Here is a 19,465-nt window from a genome sequence, read left to right as displayed (position 1 = left end):
GAGTGCTGCATTTGAAGAATCAAAAGAATTAGTCGTTGAACACGTGTAGAAATTGAAAAGAAGGCATTGCTATGTTATTTCATACCTCAAGATCATTGAAGCTGACAGCATCTCCGTCCGGGCTGAATCTGTACATGAAAGTTAGAACATAAAACGCACAGAGATTCTTGCCGGGTGGCTACCTCATACACTTCAAGAGAAAATGATTTGTTAGTAGAACGAATTAAACCTTTCTATTTAGTAGGAAATGCAAGACATGAATGTTCCGTGCATACCAGAAGGTTGATTTTTACATTACACTCCTTCCTAAATGGAAAGTGAATAACTCTCTCTTTTCAGTATCTTGTGTACGCCCTGTACGTGAATATGAATACCAATTAAACTTAGATGCAATCGTTGAGACGATGAAATGATCGAGTTTACCTGTTTAGCATGTCGATGAGGTTTTGGTAAGTCATCTGAGCTCTCTTTTGTGAGTCCAAGACAATGCTCTTGCTCAAGTCTGGGTGGATGATAAGGAGGATCCAATGAAAGCTGCAGGAATATTATGTCACCATAGCAAATTAGTACTAGAATCGAGTTGACCATAAAAGTAGAACGCCCTGGCGCGTAAGTATGTACTCATAGCTGTAGGGTAAGAGTATGAATTTCTTGTATTGGTTGTGAAGCAAACACTTCAATATGTAGTTCTCAGTGAAGTCTGGACTCTCCTTACAAGCGTCTGGTTCACAAGCCCAGGATCGATGAATCCTACTTTATGATCAAATTGTTTTCTACATGCGCGGTTCTCCATTCTACGAAATAGAGAAGTTAGTCATGCAATTTCAAGGTACAAGTTCATATAACGTGATTCTTATACATAAGTCACTTACAGAGTCCATGATTTGACTATAGACACGTCGAGGGCATCTTCCTTGTACATTTCATACAAGTCCTTGAAATACACCTAGAAGGAGCCGTTCCCGTTGAGAAAATATTCCTTTGTCTATCGTACGGGGAACACCTGCAAACCATGCCTAGATTGCTCCAAAAACCACTGATGTAATCGGTGCATTTGAGTTGTAAGGTTTCTTTCTATATCTAGTTTGACCAAAGGTTTGGTCAACTTAAAAGGCCATGTAACATCCAACTTTGCAATATCCACTCCTATAGTAAGCCGTGCTAGTTCTTCTGCTGATATTTTAGAAGTAGCCAGGAAGTCCCCAATGCTTGGAACATCCTGAACGATTGAAGGTGATTTTCTCTTGGCATGCTTCTTACTGATACGTTCGTAGTCACTCGATGACTTACTTGAAGTTGCCCCCATCTGTTTAGATTTGGCCATATTCATGAAAACTTTCATGGTATCTTCCGGCACAACAGGCTTCGGTGGAGGTGGTGGAGGATGGAAATGAGTCGTAACACTAGCGTCCACAATCTTTTTTAGTTCGTCAGCAGTGAGTGAATAGACATCCTTTGGTTCCGCCAACTTCTTAGATGCCACTGACTTCTTAGATAATGTTGTCTGCTTGGATATTGCAGAACCTGATCTTGTTTTCTGAGCTGATAGTTGCCTTGTTGATGGTGTTGGCTTTTTGAGTGGTGGACTTCTTTGAGGCGATGGCTGAGGAGGTGGACACATTTTGGGAGATAGCTGAGGAGAGGGAGATCTTCGAGGTGACGGTAGCCCAGGGCGTATTGGAGAGTAGGCCTTCTCCCACATGATGAATGTGTGCTCGTTCTCTCCTATAGTGTTCGACCCTTCTCTGCGAGCTAGTCCGCCTCAACATGACGGTATTGGTCAAATGCTTCGTCTACTTCAACCATGGTATAGCACTTCAGTATCGGACATTCGTGCAAATGTTCATAGGAGCCGTGAGGATAAGCCACGCCCAAAGCCACCTTGATGGTAATGTTCCTAGCACCAATGTGCAGTTCACACGGTGTTCATGCTATGATGATGTCCATAGGATAAGTGATGGTGTTAGCTCCCGGAACTTCCATGGATGCACAACTACTCCGACAAGCATTAGGGCTGGAGCGCGGAACATTAGTAGACATTGCAGGCCGTTCCCGATCGTTCACAATGGCACCTCGTTCAAGCATGAGGGCTTGTTGTACCGCTTGTGCTATCTTTTCGTCTGTATGTTCCCTCTCACATTGTAGCGCTTGTTCAAGAATTTGCATCATCCTAACTTGTTCTGCCTCTTGTTCTGCATCTCGCTCTGCTTAATGTAAGACCCCCATTACTGGGATCTCCTGTGACTCCTGTATCAGTCCCTGGATTACGTAGCTGATACGCACAGTATAACAGTTGTAGTATCACAGTCGAACTTCGTATGCAAATAGTAAGGTTCTGGGTACAAAAGGCTTACAATCCATACTAAATATTACAAGCCTGGCCTAACGGCCATCAAAACACACCACGGAAGCAAAAGCCGAAGCCACAAGCAGTGAGGGTGCGAACGCTACTTCAGAGACTATTCTTCATCATCGGCTTCACCTCCGGCGAAGTCAACATTGGGTTCTTCATCTGAATGACAGTAAGAGTGAGTACGGAAGGTACTCAATAAACCTTATACTACTTCAAGGTGTTGATAGATGTATAAAGGGTTCATTCAAGGATAAGCTTTATGGTTTAGATTTAAGCGTAAAACAGTTTATGCAGATATCCAATTGTATGAGTTATGATCGACTTCAAAACATTTTCAGTAGTTCAAAAACCAGTGATGAGCTGTAACCGGGGTTCCTCGGTCCTGGGAGGGGCTACACCTCACTTCGCAGTCCCTTCTAATCACATCTGGTGAACCTCTAGTACCACACAGCTTCTGGTGGATCGAGCCAAGAACCTCATCACACGGACATCTAATCCACACACTCACTCATCAAGACACACGCTACCAACGTCTAGTAAAAAAAGTTCTACCTTCGCATTTCCTTGACCATGGACATGGCTATTCGAATAGATTTACACTCTACAGAGGTTGTACAGCTTTACCCATACGATATGCTCAGCCTCCAACCATTGCAAGCGGAGGAGCGAATCATACCGAGACTCTCCAAACACCTTTTCTGCCGGACTTTTCCACGAGACACGCCAAGTCCCAGAGTTGCATGTTCCGAAGGCAAGCATCCCTTTTTAAGCCTAAGTCAGTCCCTAAAGCCTCCAAACAGCGGGATAGATACACCCTTGGTTGCTCGTTGCTCTTAGCCTCCTAGTATGATGCCCAACTCAGTCTGGTGAAGGAAAAGTCAAGTCCTGCACATACAGGACGCATGGTTGCACGGGTTCGCTAAGGCATGACAGCGATATGACTCGGTCCTTAAGCGGCCGGGCCTGGCATCTTCATGGGCAATGAATACCGTCATGTAACTCAAGCCCCAAAGAGCATCCTCCTCGGAGGACCACTCTACCTGTCCGCGCCAAAACAGTTTTCACCCATTTTTACACATCACCCTCCATATCCCACGTGACATCAAGGATTTCACAACTATCAAAGATTCATAGTATATGAGTTATCATTGATAACAGTGAATCTTGTGTCCAAGGAGAGGTGTTTTTAAAAGCGACATCTCCGAGGAGACGTATTCAATCATGCTAGATATCATGGCATCGTCTATTGTTAATATATTTAACAACAGGTATTCCTAGGGTGATATGTATTCTGGATGATGACATGTAAGGCATGGCATTGTTGATAGGATTAACTACTACAAGTAATTTGAAAGAAAACGCAATATATAGTACATGTGATAATAAGTCTGGTTTTAGTTGATCCTGTATATTATTTGAAAAGATATGTTCAATATGATCAAGGAGATAGGATTCGCCTTCTTTGGAATTTTCTTCGAAGTCTTGATTGTAATCGGGATCCTCCTCGCTCCTGATGCTTCCGGTGCAGCACTCGTAGAACTCGGGTATCCCTGAAATCGCGACTATGATCAATAACGATGATACTAAAGAAGAATCAATTAACACCAAATGGAAAGCCAAATGATCCCTAATGGATTCCATAACGTGACAGATGAGTAGATCTCGATTTTAGATGAATTTCAGCGAAAGAATCACCAAAATCGAAGCCAAAACGGAGAAGTTATGGCTCTCGGAAGATTTAATCAGAATTTAAATCGAGAATTAAGAAATGACACTGTTCATAGGTGGGGCCCACGGGTAGGACCCACTGAACAGTAATTTGGCCCCATATGAACAATGATCGGTGGGACCCACATGAACAATGATCGATGGGACCCACATGAGCAGTACAGATTTAGGCCCAATGGGCTTGGATGGGCCAGATTCGGGCCTAGATGGGCCTGATCCGGGCCTAGATGGGCCTAGGCCAGTTTGTACGGGTCGGGCTGCACAGTGACAGCCTATTCAGGTTTGGGCTGGGTGGCTTAGCGGGCTCTGAGAGCTGGGCCAGTAAACTGGGGCGCGGCCTTTGAACGGCTGGGCCGGCCTGGCAGGCCAGCGGCGCTCGGGCCGAGCCGTGGCTCAATCGGTCAGGCTGAGTCATGGTCTTTGGCTGACCCATGCGAGCGTGTGGGCGAGCGCTGGCACACGCGAGCGGCAGAGGGGAGTGGAGAATCTGCCGACGGCGAGGAATCGACTGCGGCACGCACGGGGAAGCTCATTGGAGAAGCGTTTCGGCCGGGGCTCCACATAAACAAATGCACGCCGACCTACTACGCGCTATGGCAGACCCGGCTGGGCACTCACTAACGGTGACCGGTGGTGAGAGCGGCAGTCGAAGAGGAGGCAGCGGCGCGGCGCAACTAGACAGTACCTCCCCTGCACTGGGAGGTGCTAACCTGCATACAGAAATGGGCCTAAGGCCTCTAGGCATCATGACACGATGGTCGGCCATGCACCTAGAGCACCAGCACGCCGACAACGACAGCTACACAGCAGTCGAGAGTAGAGCTCACGGCGGCATGTGGCATCTAGTTAAGAAAGAGCACGGGGATGCCTACACGCTATCTAGGAGGGGGTGCTAGGGGCTTGGGGTGCTCCTCGTGCTCAAGGACGATGAGAAGTGGGTCGGCGGCCGGCGATTCGTTGAAGAGGCGACAGAAGTGCTGCTCGACTATTGGCGCGAACGGGCTCTCGTCGGGCTTTCGGTGAACGGGCAGCGGCACAGAGACGGCGAAGGCCACCTGGTACCCCTTAGCAGCACGTTGGCAGTGAATGGGCGACGGCGAGGTCGCAGCGGTGGAAATGGTGGCGGCGACAGTGCGGTGGTGAGGTGAAATGGAGAAGAAGGGCGAGAGAAAGACCGGCTGTGCTATTTATAGACGGTGAGGGAGCACGAGGAGGCGGTGCACATGCTGGCGTCATGAGGACGTCGGTGGCGAGGTGGCAGCCGGTGCCCACCTTATTTCCAGGATCATGGGCATGCTCTGTGCCGGCCAAGCGCGTGGGCTGCAAAGTCAAGGCGTAGAGGCATGGGCAGCAGAGAGAGAGAGGAAGGGAGAGAGAAGAGAGAGAGCGGAGAAAAGGGGGGCTGGTCGGGAGAGCTTCTCGGGGAACGACGACCGATGGAGGCATCGTCACATTGGAAAGGGAAGGAGGGAGAGAAGGCACACGGAACGGGGGTCAGATCAGCGACGTGTGGACAAGCGGACGCCCGAGCGGTGCGCGGGGTGCGGGCAAGCACGCGCAGGCTAGGCCGGTAGCGTGGTGACGTGGGTCGAGCGCGGTGAGAGGGAGAGAGGAAGGGCCAGTGCGTAGGAGGAGAGAAGAAGGCCAGCTGGTGTAGGATCAAGGATACCGACTAGAGGGGGGGGGTGAATAGGCGGTTTTGAAACTAATTGCGATGCAATCAATAAAACTTGCGGAATTTAAACTAATGATCACAAGAGCAATAAGTAGAACAACTAGAGCTAAAGAGAAGGCTTGCAAATTTAAGAGACAAGCAACAATTCAATGTCTAGGAATAAGTTACTTAAGACAAATGCTTGAAAGAAGATATCACAACAATAAATATAATTGCTCAAAGAACACAAAGGATTTTTTCCCGTGGTCTCGGTGATTTGCCGATCACCCCTAATCCATGTTGAGGTGAGTTCAAGCTACAATCCACTTCTCTATCAGGTGTCAAATCTGACAAGAGAAAAGGCTCACTCCGAGCAACTTGATCTTAAGCCGGAATTGACAAGAACTACTCAAACCTCATTTCCACTAGAGATGCACTTTGTCACTCCGACAAGGTGTGCTCAAACCTTTTACAACCACCACCGCGGCACCTTCACAATCTCCTTGAAGGGCTCAACGGTGCCACAACCTCCAAGCCGTCTAGGAGGCAGCAACCTCCAAGAGTAAAAAGCCGATGATGCTTGCTTGAAGATTCACTAGTGCTCAAATGCTCAAACCCTCAAGTTTATGCACTAGATTCTCTCAAATCTCACAAGAATGCAAACTTAAAGCAAATGAGTTATAGAGGAGAAACAAGAGCTCCAAGAATGAATGTGAAGTGTTTTGAGTGCAAGAGAGAGGTCCAAATGACCAACACAGTTCATATTTATAGCCACCTCAATAAATTCGACCGTTACCGTACACTGACCCGTGAAGGCTGACTCTGCCGGTCTGACCAAGCCCAATGTCGGTCAGACCAGCCGAGAAAACCGCTGACGCCCAACGGCTAACTTGACTTTGAAACACTGTGGGACGGTCTGACCGACAAAGTTCTAAGACAGACCGCCAGCACTAAAAGTCTCTGTACGCTCACGGTTAGACCGTGCTGCCCTTCCGGTCAGACCGAGCAAGCAGAAGGAAAACTAGAGCACAAGGAACATTCACAGCGGTTTGACCGGGCGAGCACCACGGTCAGACCGAGCTAGCAGAAGGGCTCAGGGGCTGCTCGGGGGGAAACAGCGGTCAGACTGCCCAAAGGCGCGGTCAGACCGCCAACAGAGAAAATTCAGAGACAACCTTTTTCAAAGGATTTTTCTCTCAAACAGTTTTTTGACATATATGTGAAAGCAAGTTTGAGCAAGTTGGCACTATAGAGACTTCAAGTAACCATACATCAACCCCTCTTTATAGTCCGGCATTTAACCTATAAATCCGGTCACTTTCTTCTCTAAGCACCTTTGACCGGCAAAATTAAAATTCCCTAACACGTACCTTTGCCTTGAGCTAGCCTCTTACGCCTTCCATACATGCATCTTTCTAGCTCCGCAACGTCTTCGTGACTAACCTTTTCACAACTCAATTTAAACGAGTTAGTTCACAAAGATATATCGTCATTAATTACCAAAACCAATTTAGGGGCCTAGATGCTTTCAATCTCTCCCTTTTTGGTAATTGATGACAATATCTCAAAGAAGTGTTGTGTATAAGTTTTGAGCCCACTTTTAGCACAAGGCATAAAGAAGACTCGAGGGTGAGTTTCTATAGCAAGAATTTCAAGGATGTGAGTTTTGAAGGAAAAAAATACATGCTATACAAACTCATTGTAAGGTAAGCTCCCCCTACATATGTGCCCATAAGAAAATAAGGAGAAAATGGAACATGACATGGATAGTAAATAGGATTTTGACGGAGTTTTACCTTACTTTCTTGGATCCGAGGAAGTGAAGATAACAAGGAGATTTCTAAGAAAGCATGTCAGCAAAGTGCTTCTTCCTCAAGATAGCCAATCAAATATAGAACAAGAATATTGATGAATAAAAGATACGCAGAAGATTAAACGTAGTTCATCACATATTACAATAAACACATAGTTCAAACATAGTACTTATGCAATAAAAAAAATTTAAATGCACAATGCGACTACCAAAGATATGTTCAAATCTTCACTTCATTTCTTCTCCCCCTTTGGCATCAAGTACCAAAAAGGTCTACTCATCACTCGGAGGAGGTGGAGGAGGCCGTGGACATATGTTATAGAAGTGCTGGGAGAAGGAGGCAAAGCTGCTAGTAAAGTTATGAAGCTCATTCTGCAGATTCTGTTGCTCAAGAGACACGTTGTTGAACATTTCAGTCAATTCTCGGTTCTGGGCTGCAATGTCCTCTCTAACAAGAGCAATATCATTCCGATTCGCTTGAATGACTGGCTGAAAGAAGGATGCAGGAGGATGAGCCTAAAAATCAGTGAATTGTTGTTGAAAGCCTGCAAACTCCTGTCGAAAGTCATGAAATTGCTGTTGGAAACCTAAGAACCATTGTGGTGCATCTGCTTGAGCTGCCTCTTGGACAGGATGTGCTGGAGGAGGGACATAATGCTGATGTTCACCGCCCTGTCCTTCCTGAGGTACATCTTGATCATCCAAGCCTCTACGAAGAATTTCTGGATTTACCTTGAAAGGCTGATAACCCATATGTTTGCAAGTACAAGATGATCTTGGGAAGTTGGTCTTTAGAAGCACAAGGGACATAATATAAGGAGCAAAATATAGATTTAGCTTGATGCTAATAGTGATATGCTCAATTTCCTTTAGAATATACTTAACAACATTAATTTTATGCCTCTTCATGATATGATCAATAAGATTCCAATGTATATCCCGAATGGCTTCATTGTTCCCACTCTTAGGAGCAAAGGTGGCTCTCATTATTTTGTTAATGGAAGCCGGGAGCACCTTTAATCCTGTAACAGTTCCAAGAATAACTCTGGGAACAACTCCTTGTGCTTCATAGTAAATGACCCATTCATTTTCAGTTAGGACCACTTCTCTATGCACATCACGAGAATCAAAAGCTTCATCATAGGGAATTCTAGCAGCATTAGCAAAATCCTGAAAAGAGGCTTGATATTTCTTTATCCCTGTCATCCATTCTATAATCTGATGTTCAAAGGATGTCTCTACTGTGGCATAAAACTGTTTGATGACACTTTCATTCCAAGGACATTTCAGATTTAGAAATTCATAAAGCCCTAACTCTTGAAAGATATTTTCTAGAGCCGCCAAGTTAGGTTGACTCCGAATGTATGTCCAATCAATCCATTTATGATTAAACACTGGCATTTCTTCAATAAGACCAAAGAAAGCATCTTGTTGAACCATTGTATAAAATTGAGGAATAGTGGCATCGTTTTCCAAGTCATACTGATATATACTCCGGGCTTTAGTGTATGCAGATGCAGTCCAATGTTTTCTATGACCAGTGTATTCTTTAAAGTTAAACTCATTATTATCATCACTGGCATTTTCATTCATCTCATCTTCATAAAAAATTACTCGCAAAGGAGGAAGCTCCCTCACCATATGTACTCTGAGTAGGCATCCAGTCAGAACCTTGATCATCATCATCATCATCATCTGTAGCCTCATGTCTCCATCTTTTTACCTTGCTAGCCAAAACCTTCCTCTATCTTCCAAGTCCACTTGTTCCTTCACCTCTACTGAGCATACAACAATCATAATGCATCAGAACAAGCTAAAACAGAGACTTATTCAATGAAATTGTCATGGAGAACACAGGAACACCCCCTTTGATTATGGAATTTTGAAGAAATTTGAACCCATTGAGGTTTCCATCGTACCAAAACATGAGAGTACCATAGAATAGATGATAGATACACATTCCCATAATTTTTTCCCAAAATCCATGGCTGAAAATTGAATCCCCAATCTCAAACCCTAGGTATCAAAAATACCTTGAAATCCATGGTAAAGAGAGAGGGATTTGAGAAAATACCGAGAGGCCATGGAAGAGAAATCCTTGGTTGGATCGGGAAAGGTCTCGGATAGACCGGGAGCAAAGGGATTTGTTGTTCTCAGGTTTGGCTTTGGGCACGGTTGAGAGAGAAAGAGAGATCTCGATTTGGGGAGGAGACTAAAGAGCCCGAGAGGATAAGGTCGACCTGGGCTTATATTACCGTGGTGGTCAGACCGGGACTCCCTTCGGTCAGACCGTGGTGGCGCAGAGATGAAACTGCTCTGACGGTCAGACCGTGATTCCCACCGGTCAGACTGTGGTGGCGCAGAGACAAAATTGCTCTGACGGTCAGACCGATAGACCTTGTGGTCAGACCGCTGGAGATACATCTTGCTGAATTCGACATTTTAGCATACAAGCAAGGTTAGAAAAAACAAAAGATCTTCGAGAAGATTTAAACGATGGATCCATATAAGTGGAAACATAAAGTATATGATCTTGAATTTTAAAGAGAAATAAAGTTACAATAACCATATTTTTGAGTAAAAGAAATTTGTAGGATAAGGTGAATGTAGTAGCAAAGGAATACGAAAGGCATGAAATGAGACATTTTGTAAGCTAAAAACAAGAATTATATGTGTTCGAATATTTCAAGCAACATTTGAGAAGTCGATGACGTTAAGCTCATTTCGCAATTTGCAAAAGCGACTTTCATCTAGAGGTTTGGTAAAGATGTCCACTAGTTGATCTTCGGTCCGAACACTATCAACTATGATATCACCTTTGCTAACATGATCTCTGAGAAAATGATGACGAATATCTATATGCTTAGTTCTAGAGTGTTGGACCGGATTTGTGGCGATTTTCACGGCACTCTCATTGTCACACAAAAGAGACACTTTATCGAACTTCACACCATAATCTAACAAGGTTTGCCTCATCCAAAGCAATTGGGCACAACAACTACCCGCAGAAACATATTCGGCTTCAGTAGTAGAAAGTGCTACGGAATTTCATTTCTTGGAAGACCACGACACTAATGATCTCCCAAGGAATTGGCAACTACCGGAGGTGCTTTTTCTATCAACCTTGCAACCGGCATAATCGGAATCTGAATAACCGATCAGCTCAAACTTTGCACCTTTAGGATACCAAAGCCCTATGCTAGGTGAGAATTTCAAATATCTCAAAATGCGCTTAAGGGCCATCAAATGACATTCTTTAGGGGATGCTTGAAACCGTGCACACATACAAACACTAAACATAATATCAGGCCTAGATGCAGTAAGATAAAGCAAGCTACCTATCATTGATCTATAAAGCTTTAGATATACCAATTTACCTCCCTCATCAAGATCAAGATGACCATTTGTTGCCATAGGAGTCTTGATAGGCTTTGCATCTTCCATACCAAATTTCTTCAATAGATCCTTCAAATATTTAGATTGACTAATAAAAGTCCCATCTTTGAGTTGCTTGATTTGAAGTCCGAGGAAGAAACTTAATTCACCAATCATGACATTTCAAATTCTCTTGACATCATTTCACCGAATTCCTTACAAAAATCTTTGTTAGTGGATCCAAATATGATGTCATCAACATAAATTTGACACACAAAGAAATCATTACCAATAGATTTAGTGAACAAGGTAGTATCAACTTTCCCAATTTTGAAGCCCTTTGAAACAAGAAAATCTCTAAGCCTCTCATACCATGCACGTGGAGCTTGTTTAAGACCATAGAGGGCCTTAGAGAGTTTGTAAACATGACTAGGCTTCTTAGGATCTTCAAAACCGGGAGGTTGCTCAACAAATACAAGTTCACTAATTCTACCATTTAAGAAAGCACTTTTCACGTCCATTTGATATAACTTAATATTGTGAGATGAAGCAAAAGCAAGCAAAATTCTAATAGCCTCAAGTCTAGCTACAGGAGCAAAAGTTTCACCGAAATTCAAACCTTCGACTTGAGTATATCCTTGTGCAACCAATCTTGCTTTGTTTCTCACAACAATTCCATCTTCATCTTGCTTATTCCAAAAAACCCATTTGGTGCCAATAACATTATGATCTCTTGGTCTTTCAACCAATTCCCATACATCATTGCGAGCGAAGTTATTCAATTCTTCATACATTGCATTCACCCAATCCGGATCACTTAATGCTTCCTCTACATGATTAGGCTCAATAGAAGAAACAAAGGAGAAGTTTTCACAAAATGAAGCAATGCGAGAGCGAGTTTGAACACCCTTACTAAGATCACCAACAATTTGATCAACGGGATGATCCTTGGCAATGGAATGATGAATTCTTGGGTGAGTTACCAATTCTTGAGATGGAGTTGATGAAGTGGTCACTTGGGGCAATTGATCGTCCACATCTTCTACATTATGAACTTGAGCTTGATCATTTGTGGTAGAGGATGATGGAATAGGTTGAATAGAGATAGAGGGATCATCTTCTTGTTCATCTTCTTCTTTTGGCTTGATGTCACCTATAGACATATTTTTGATAGCACTTCTCAACCCTTCATTACCTACATCATCCAAATTTTCTTGCTCTTCTTGAGACCCGGTATTTTGATTATAGACACGATATGCTTTACTATTAGAAGAATAACCAAGCAAGAAGCCTTCATCACATTTACTTTGAAATTTAGATAAGCGAGTGCTTTTCTTTAGAATATAACATTTGCATCCAAATACCCGAAAGTATGATATGTTGGGCTTTCTCCCAATAAGCAATTCATATGGAGTCTTTTTCAATAACCGATGACAATATAGCCGATTTGAAGAATGACAAGCGGTATTGATAGCTTCGGCCCAAAAGTTGTCCGAGACATTATATTCCGAAAGCATAGACCTTGCCATATCAATAAGAGTTCGGTTATTCCCTTCAACAACTCCATTTTGCTCCGGAGTGTATTTAGCCGAAAATTCATGTTTGATACCCTTATCATCACAAAAATCCTCAACATTTGTATTCTTGAATTCGGAGCCATTATAACTTCTCACTTTCTTGATTTTGAACTCAAACTCATTCTCGACCCTTTTTGCAAAGCTTTTGAACACGTTAAATACAATAGATTTATCATGCAAAAAGAATACCCAAGTATATCTAGAGAAATCATTAACAATAACGAGACAATAGCTATTACCTCCAATACTTACATATGTAGTTGGTCCAAATAAGTCCATATGCAATAATTCCAAAGGTCTTGAAGTTGACATTGAGCTTTTATAAGGATGTGAATTCCCCACTTGTTTTCCGGCTTGACAAGCGCTACATAACTTGTTCTTCTCAAATTTTACATCCTTTAAGCCAACTACAAGTTCATGCTTCAATAAACGATTTAGTTGACTCATACCAACATGACCAAGCCTTCTATGCCAAAGCCATCCTTTAGATGTTTTTGTAAATAAGCATGCGTTAAGGCTTGCATCGTTAGACAAGAAATCAACTAGATAGAGATTGCCATGTCTAAAGCCTTTGAAAACAATACTACTATTCTTTATGCTAGAAATAATCACATTATTTGGAGAAAAAGTGTATCTGAGATTGAGATCACATAATTGAGCTACGGATAATAAATTGAAATTCAAGGATTCTACTAGCAAAACATTAGAGATAGATAAATCATTTGAGATAGCAATCTTACCTAACCCTTTTACCTTTCCTTTGCTATTATCTCCAAAAGTGATCTTGTCATATTCCGATCCATCATTGCTCATAGAAAAGAACATCCTTTGATTTCCGGTCATATGTTGAGTGCACCCGCTATCTAGTACCCAATGTTTTCCACCGGACTTGTAGTTCACCTACAAAACAAAGTTAATTTTTTTAGGTACCCAATTTTGTTTGGGTCCTTGGATGTTAGTAACCAAGGATTTAGGTACCCAAATGGCTTTCTTTTTAGTACCAATTATAGGAGTGCCAATAAATCTAGCTTTAACACTACCATTAGAGCATCTCCTAAGAACATAGCATGAATCGAAAGAGGCATAAGAATTATCCTTAACATTTTTGCATTCCTTCTCAACATGCCCGGTTTTCTTGCACCTCATGCAATAGCTGTTACCTTTCACAAACATAGTTTTGTGATGCACAAAAGCTTTCTTACCCTTCTTGGAAACATACACAAGGCCTTCTTTGTTGATGGAGAACCTTTGACTATCCAAAACTTGTTTAATTTTGGACTCTCCAATATAACATCTTGCAAGATCATGGGTTAACATTTCAACTTTTTCTTTCAACATGACATTCTCATTGATAATCAAAGAGTTATTGCAAGGTATGGCATTCGGCATAGCAAGAATATTATCATGCATGGTAGATGAGCTCGAAGTAGACACATCATCAAGAATATTGCAAGATATGCTCATATCTACTTTCGTTTTGTTGGCTTCATGAGCAATAAGAGAGTTATGAGCTTCCTTAAGCAACTCATGAGTTTCCTTTAGACCCTCATGAGCCGTCTTTAGCTCCTCATGGGATTCTTGGAGAGAGGTATACCTTTTCTTCAATTCCTTAAACTTAGCTCTTTCTTTGCTCATGAAATCATCAAAACCATTTATAAGCTCTACAAGATCATCATATGAATATTCATCTTCATCATTCAATACCTTTGAGTCACCTTTTGCCATAAGACAATGTGGAGTGGAGAAGAGTGAAGGCACTTCTTTGATAGCGACACCGGCAAGGCCCTTTTAAGATGGCTTCTCATCTTCGGAGTCGGAGCTTGAGCTTGCATCCGAATCCCACTCAACATAGCAAGCTTGACCATCCTTCTTCTTTTTGTAGTATTTCTTGCATACTTTCTTGCCATCACCTTCCTTCTTTTTCTTGAAAGATTTTTCTTCCTTGTTCTTGCAATTTGTAGCGATATAACCTTTCTCGCCACACTCAAAACATCTTCTTTCTTCAAAGGGGTTTCCTTTGGACGATTGCCCTTTCTTGTTGAATCCACCTTGATACTTTTTCTTCTTCATGAATCTCTTGAATCTTCTCACGAAGAGAGCCATTTCTTCATCACTTTCATCGCAATCATCACTTTCTTCATGATCATTCTTATCTCTTGACGCTTGAGCCTTGAAAGCAACATTCTTCTTCTTGACATCTTTGGCGTCATCATAAAGATCTTCTTGAGACTTCTTGAATATATCATGAGTAAGAATTTCGCTCAAGATTTGCATAGGTGATGTCTCCTTCAAATTTGACCTCACAAGCAAGGTAACAATTGTGTCATACTTGTTAGGCAATGCTCTAAGAAACTTATGAGAAAAATCAACATCGGAGACATCCATGCCAAGCCCCTTGAGCTCATTTATTATGTTATTCAAACGATTGAACATTTCTTCATTGCTTTCGTTTGGTAGCATAGTAAATTTCTCAAGTTGCCCTTTGTAAACAAAAAGCTTGGCATCTTTTACCAATGTAGTACCCTCATGAATCTCCTTAAGTCTTTCCCAAATCTCATGAGCGGTCTCAAGCTTGCAAATGCGATTGAATTTATTAAGATCAAGAGCACTATAAAGAGCATTCATAGATTGAGTATTAGCAAGAATATTTTCCTTACCAACATCAGTAGGATTGGTGGGATCAATAATCACAATAATCATTATCAACAATCTCCCAAAGCTTACCGCCCATAGCCTTTAAGTAGACGGTCATTCTAGCCTTCCAATAGGCATAGTTTGACCCCTCGAAGAACGGAGGCTTCCCCAAGTTAACATGAGCATCACTAGCCATAATCCTACTCCTGGATGGTTAAATCCACAATAAAAAGGAGTCCTAGGCTCTGATACCACTTGTAGGATCAAGGATACCGACTAGAGGGGGGGGGGGGGGGTGAATAGGCGGTTTTGAAACAAATTGCGATGCAATCAATAAAACTTGCGGAATGTAAACTAATGATCACAAAAGCAATAAGTAGAACAACTAGAGCTAAAGAGAAGGCTTGCAAATTTAAGAGACAAGCAACAATTCAATGTCTAGGAATAAGTTACTTAAGACAAATGCTTGAAAGAAGATATCACAACAATAAATAGAATTGCTCAAAGAACACAAAGGATTTTTTCCCGTGGTCTCGGTGATTTGCCGATCACCCCTAATCCACATTGAGGTGAGTTCAAGCTACAATCCACTTCTCTATCAAGTGTCAAATCTCGCAAGAGAAAAGGCTCACTCCGAGCAACTTGATCTTAAGCCGGAATTGACAAGAACTACTCAAACCTCGTTTCCACTAGAGATGCACTTTGTCACTCCGACAAGGTGTGCTCAAACCTTTTACAACCACCACCGCGGCACCTTCACAATCTCCTTGAAGGGCTCAACGGTGCCACAACCTCCAAGCCGTCTAGGAGGCGGCAACCTCCAAGAGTAAAAAGCCGATGATGCTTGCTTGAAGATTCACTAGTGCTCAAATGCTCAAACCCTCAAGTTTATGCACTAGATTCTCTCAAATCTCACAAGAATGCAAACTTAAAGCAAAGTGAGTTAGAGAGGAGAAACAAGAGCTCCAAGAATGAATGTGAAGTGTTTTGAGTGCAAGAGAGAGGTCCAAATGAACAGCACACTTCATATTTATAGCCACCTCAATAAATTCGACCGTTACCGTACACTGACACATGAAGGCTGACTCTGCCGATCTGACTGAGCCCAATGTCGGTGAGACCGGCCGAGAAAACCGCTGACGCCCAACGGCTAACTTGACTTTGAAACACTGTGGGACGGTCTGACCGACAAAGTTCTAAGACAGACCGCCAGCACTAAAAGTCTCTATACGCTCACGGTTAGACCGTGCTGCCCTTCCAGTCAGACCGAGCAAGCAGAAGGCAAACTAGAGCACAAGGAACATTCACAGCGATCTGACCGGGCGAGCACCACGGTCAGACCGAGCTAGCAGAAGGGTTCAAGGGCTACTCGGGGGGGAAACAGCGGTCAGACCGCCCAGAGGCACGATCAGACCACCAACAGAGAAAATTTAGAGACATCCTTTTTCAAAGGATTTTTCTCTCAAACAGTTTTTTGACATATATGTGAAAGCAAGTTTGAGCAAGTTGGCACTATAGAGACTTCAAGTAATCATACATCAACCCCTCTTTATAGTCCGGCATTTAACCTATAAATCCAGTCACTTTGTTCTCTAAGCACCTTTGACCGGCAAAATTAAAATGCCCTAACATGTACCTTTGCCTTGAGCTAGCCTCTTACGCCTTCCATACGTGAATCTTTCTAGCTCTGCAACGTCTTCGTGACTAACCTTTTCACAACTCAATTTAAACGAGTTAGTTCACAAAGATATATCGTCATTAATTACCAAAACCAATTTAGGGGCCTAGATGCTTTCAGCTGGTGGGCTGAGAGGGAGAGGGGAGGGGAATTCGGCACGGGGGAAAAAGAGAAGAAGAAAAGGAAAAGAGAAAAAGAAAAGAGAGAGGGAGGGATTTTGGGAATAATTCAAAATGGAATATTTTGAATTTGAATTTTGACTTGGGAGTAAGATCAACTCCATTTGGAATATTTGAACTTTGATTTGAATTTGGAGTAAGATCTTTGGAGGAGGATTTGAAACAAAGGACTCGAACTCAATTTGGATTGGAGCTGAAAAGAATCTAAGAGTAGATTTGAAATTGAGAGACATTCAATTTCAAACCTCCACACAAAGAACCAAAGAAATCTCAAACTAATGCATATGAACCAACTTAATGCAAAGACTATTTTGAAATTGATTCTAGTGCACTTTGAATTACCTATGCATCTTAGCACAACTTATAAATATGAATGTACATATATACTGGTATATATACATCCACTTACCTATTCTCTTAATCCATAGTTAGCTTAATTAATCCTAAAAAGTTTAATTTGGAGTGAATTTTGTAATTAATTAACATGCTCAACTCAGGATGTTACAACCCTACCCCACTTAAATGGAATCTTGACCTCGAGATTCGAAAAGCTCATCAAAGAGATTTGGAAATTCCTTCTATAGATCCTCTTCGCACTCCCATTTAGCCTTTGCTTCTTTGTGATTATTCCACTGTACTCAGCAGAACCTAACAACGGTTCTTCTGGTTTGACGAGTTGCCACATCCAAGACTCGGATGGGTCTTTCCTCATACTGAAGATCCTATTGTAAATCCATATCTTCCAAGGGGACTCATCCCTCTGGAACTCTCAGACACTTCTTTAATTGTGAAACATAGAACACATTGTGTATATTGGACATCTCTTCCGGAAGAGCTAACCTATAGGCCACTGTTCCAATTCTTTTCCGTATTGCATAAGGCCCCACATATGTCGGTGCTAGCTTTCCATGGACTTGAAACCTCCGAGTGCCCCTGATTGGGGATACCTTGAGGTAAACGTAGTCTCCTACTTCGAAGGTCAAGTCTCTCCTTCAGTTATCCGCATAACCTTTCTGTCTATTTTGAGCTGCTCTCAAGTTCTCTCTTATCTTGGCAACTTAGTCTTCTACGTCTCTAATCAACGCAGGCTCAAAGAGTGTACGCTCTCCTACTTCTTACCATAGCAGAGGTGTTCTGCATTTCCTTCCATACAGGGCGACATCTTCAGACTGGCTTGAAAACCATTGTTGTAAAAAAACTCTGCAAATGATAGACTTTTCTCCCAGTCTTTTTCATAGGTTATCACACAAGCTCTTAGAAGATCCTCCAAGATCTGGTTTACTCTTTTAGTTTGACTATCAGTCTGTGGGTGGTAAGCAGAACTAAAGTCCAGCTTAGTTCCTAGGGCAGTGTGCAGACTTTTCCAAAACCTTGATGTGAACTGGGGTCCTCGATCAGAGATGATACTGCTTGGGATCCCGTGTAGCCTTAGAATATTGTCAATATACAAGTATGCCAACTTGTCTTCGTCATAGGTTGTCTTGACCGGTATGAAGTGGGCTTCCTTTTTTAGACAATCCACAATAACCCATATGGAATTGTTACCCTTCTGAGTTCTTGGTAATCCAACTATAAAATCCTTACCAATTTCATCCCATTTCCATGTTGGGACCTGCAATGGTTGCAGCAATCCTGCTGGTCTTTGGTGCTCGGCTTTGACCCTTTGACATGTGTCACATCGAGCGATAAACCCTGCTATGTCAACTTTCATTCCTGTCCACTAGTATTTGATTCTTAGATATGTGAACATCTTGGTACATCCAGGATGAGTTGAGTAGGGAGAGTTGTGGGCTTCATCCATGATTAACTTCCTAAGGTTTTCCCGATCCGGTACACATAACCGATCCTTGTACCATACTGTCCCCTGCTGATCTACTCTGAATGCAGGTGCTTTATCTAAACCGAGATTCTATTTGACTTCTAGAATATCTTGATCTTCTGATTGGCCCTCACTGATCTTATCTTCTAGAGTTGGATGTACCACTAGAGTGTGAACTTGTCCCTGTGTTACGTGCAGATTCAGATGTTGCAACTCCGGAAGAAGTTCTGGCCTTAAGTCCTGCACTTGTAGACTATTGCAGTAAACTTTTCCGCTCAGGGCGTTAGCCACTACATTAGCCTTGCCCGAGTGATATTGGATACTCAGGTTGTAATCCTTTATCAATTTTAGCCATTGTCACGTCTTGAAATCCATAATTGTGTGTTTAAAATTATACATGCATCAATAGCTTCATATTTGAATTTGGATCGCTTCCGATCGCCAAATTGAAATATGAATTGCGAATACAGGATCAGATGCTCCTGTGGACTGTAATCGCGACATAAAAAAATTTCTCAAGTTTTTAGCACACTAGCGCACCTCACTTTGGATTAATGAGGTGGGAGAAGGGAATTTGAGAGAGATAAAAGAATTAGAAGCAAAATTGGAATTGATCACTTACATGTGGGCCCTTTAGAGTGGAAAAGATCTCCCT

This window comes from Phragmites australis, chromosome 9 (assembly GCF_958298935.1).
Source record: "Phragmites australis chromosome 9, lpPhrAust1.1, whole genome shotgun sequence".
NCBI lineage: Eukaryota > Viridiplantae > Streptophyta > Magnoliopsida > Poales > Poaceae > Phragmites > Phragmites australis.
This window is presented reverse-complemented; position numbering follows the sequence as displayed.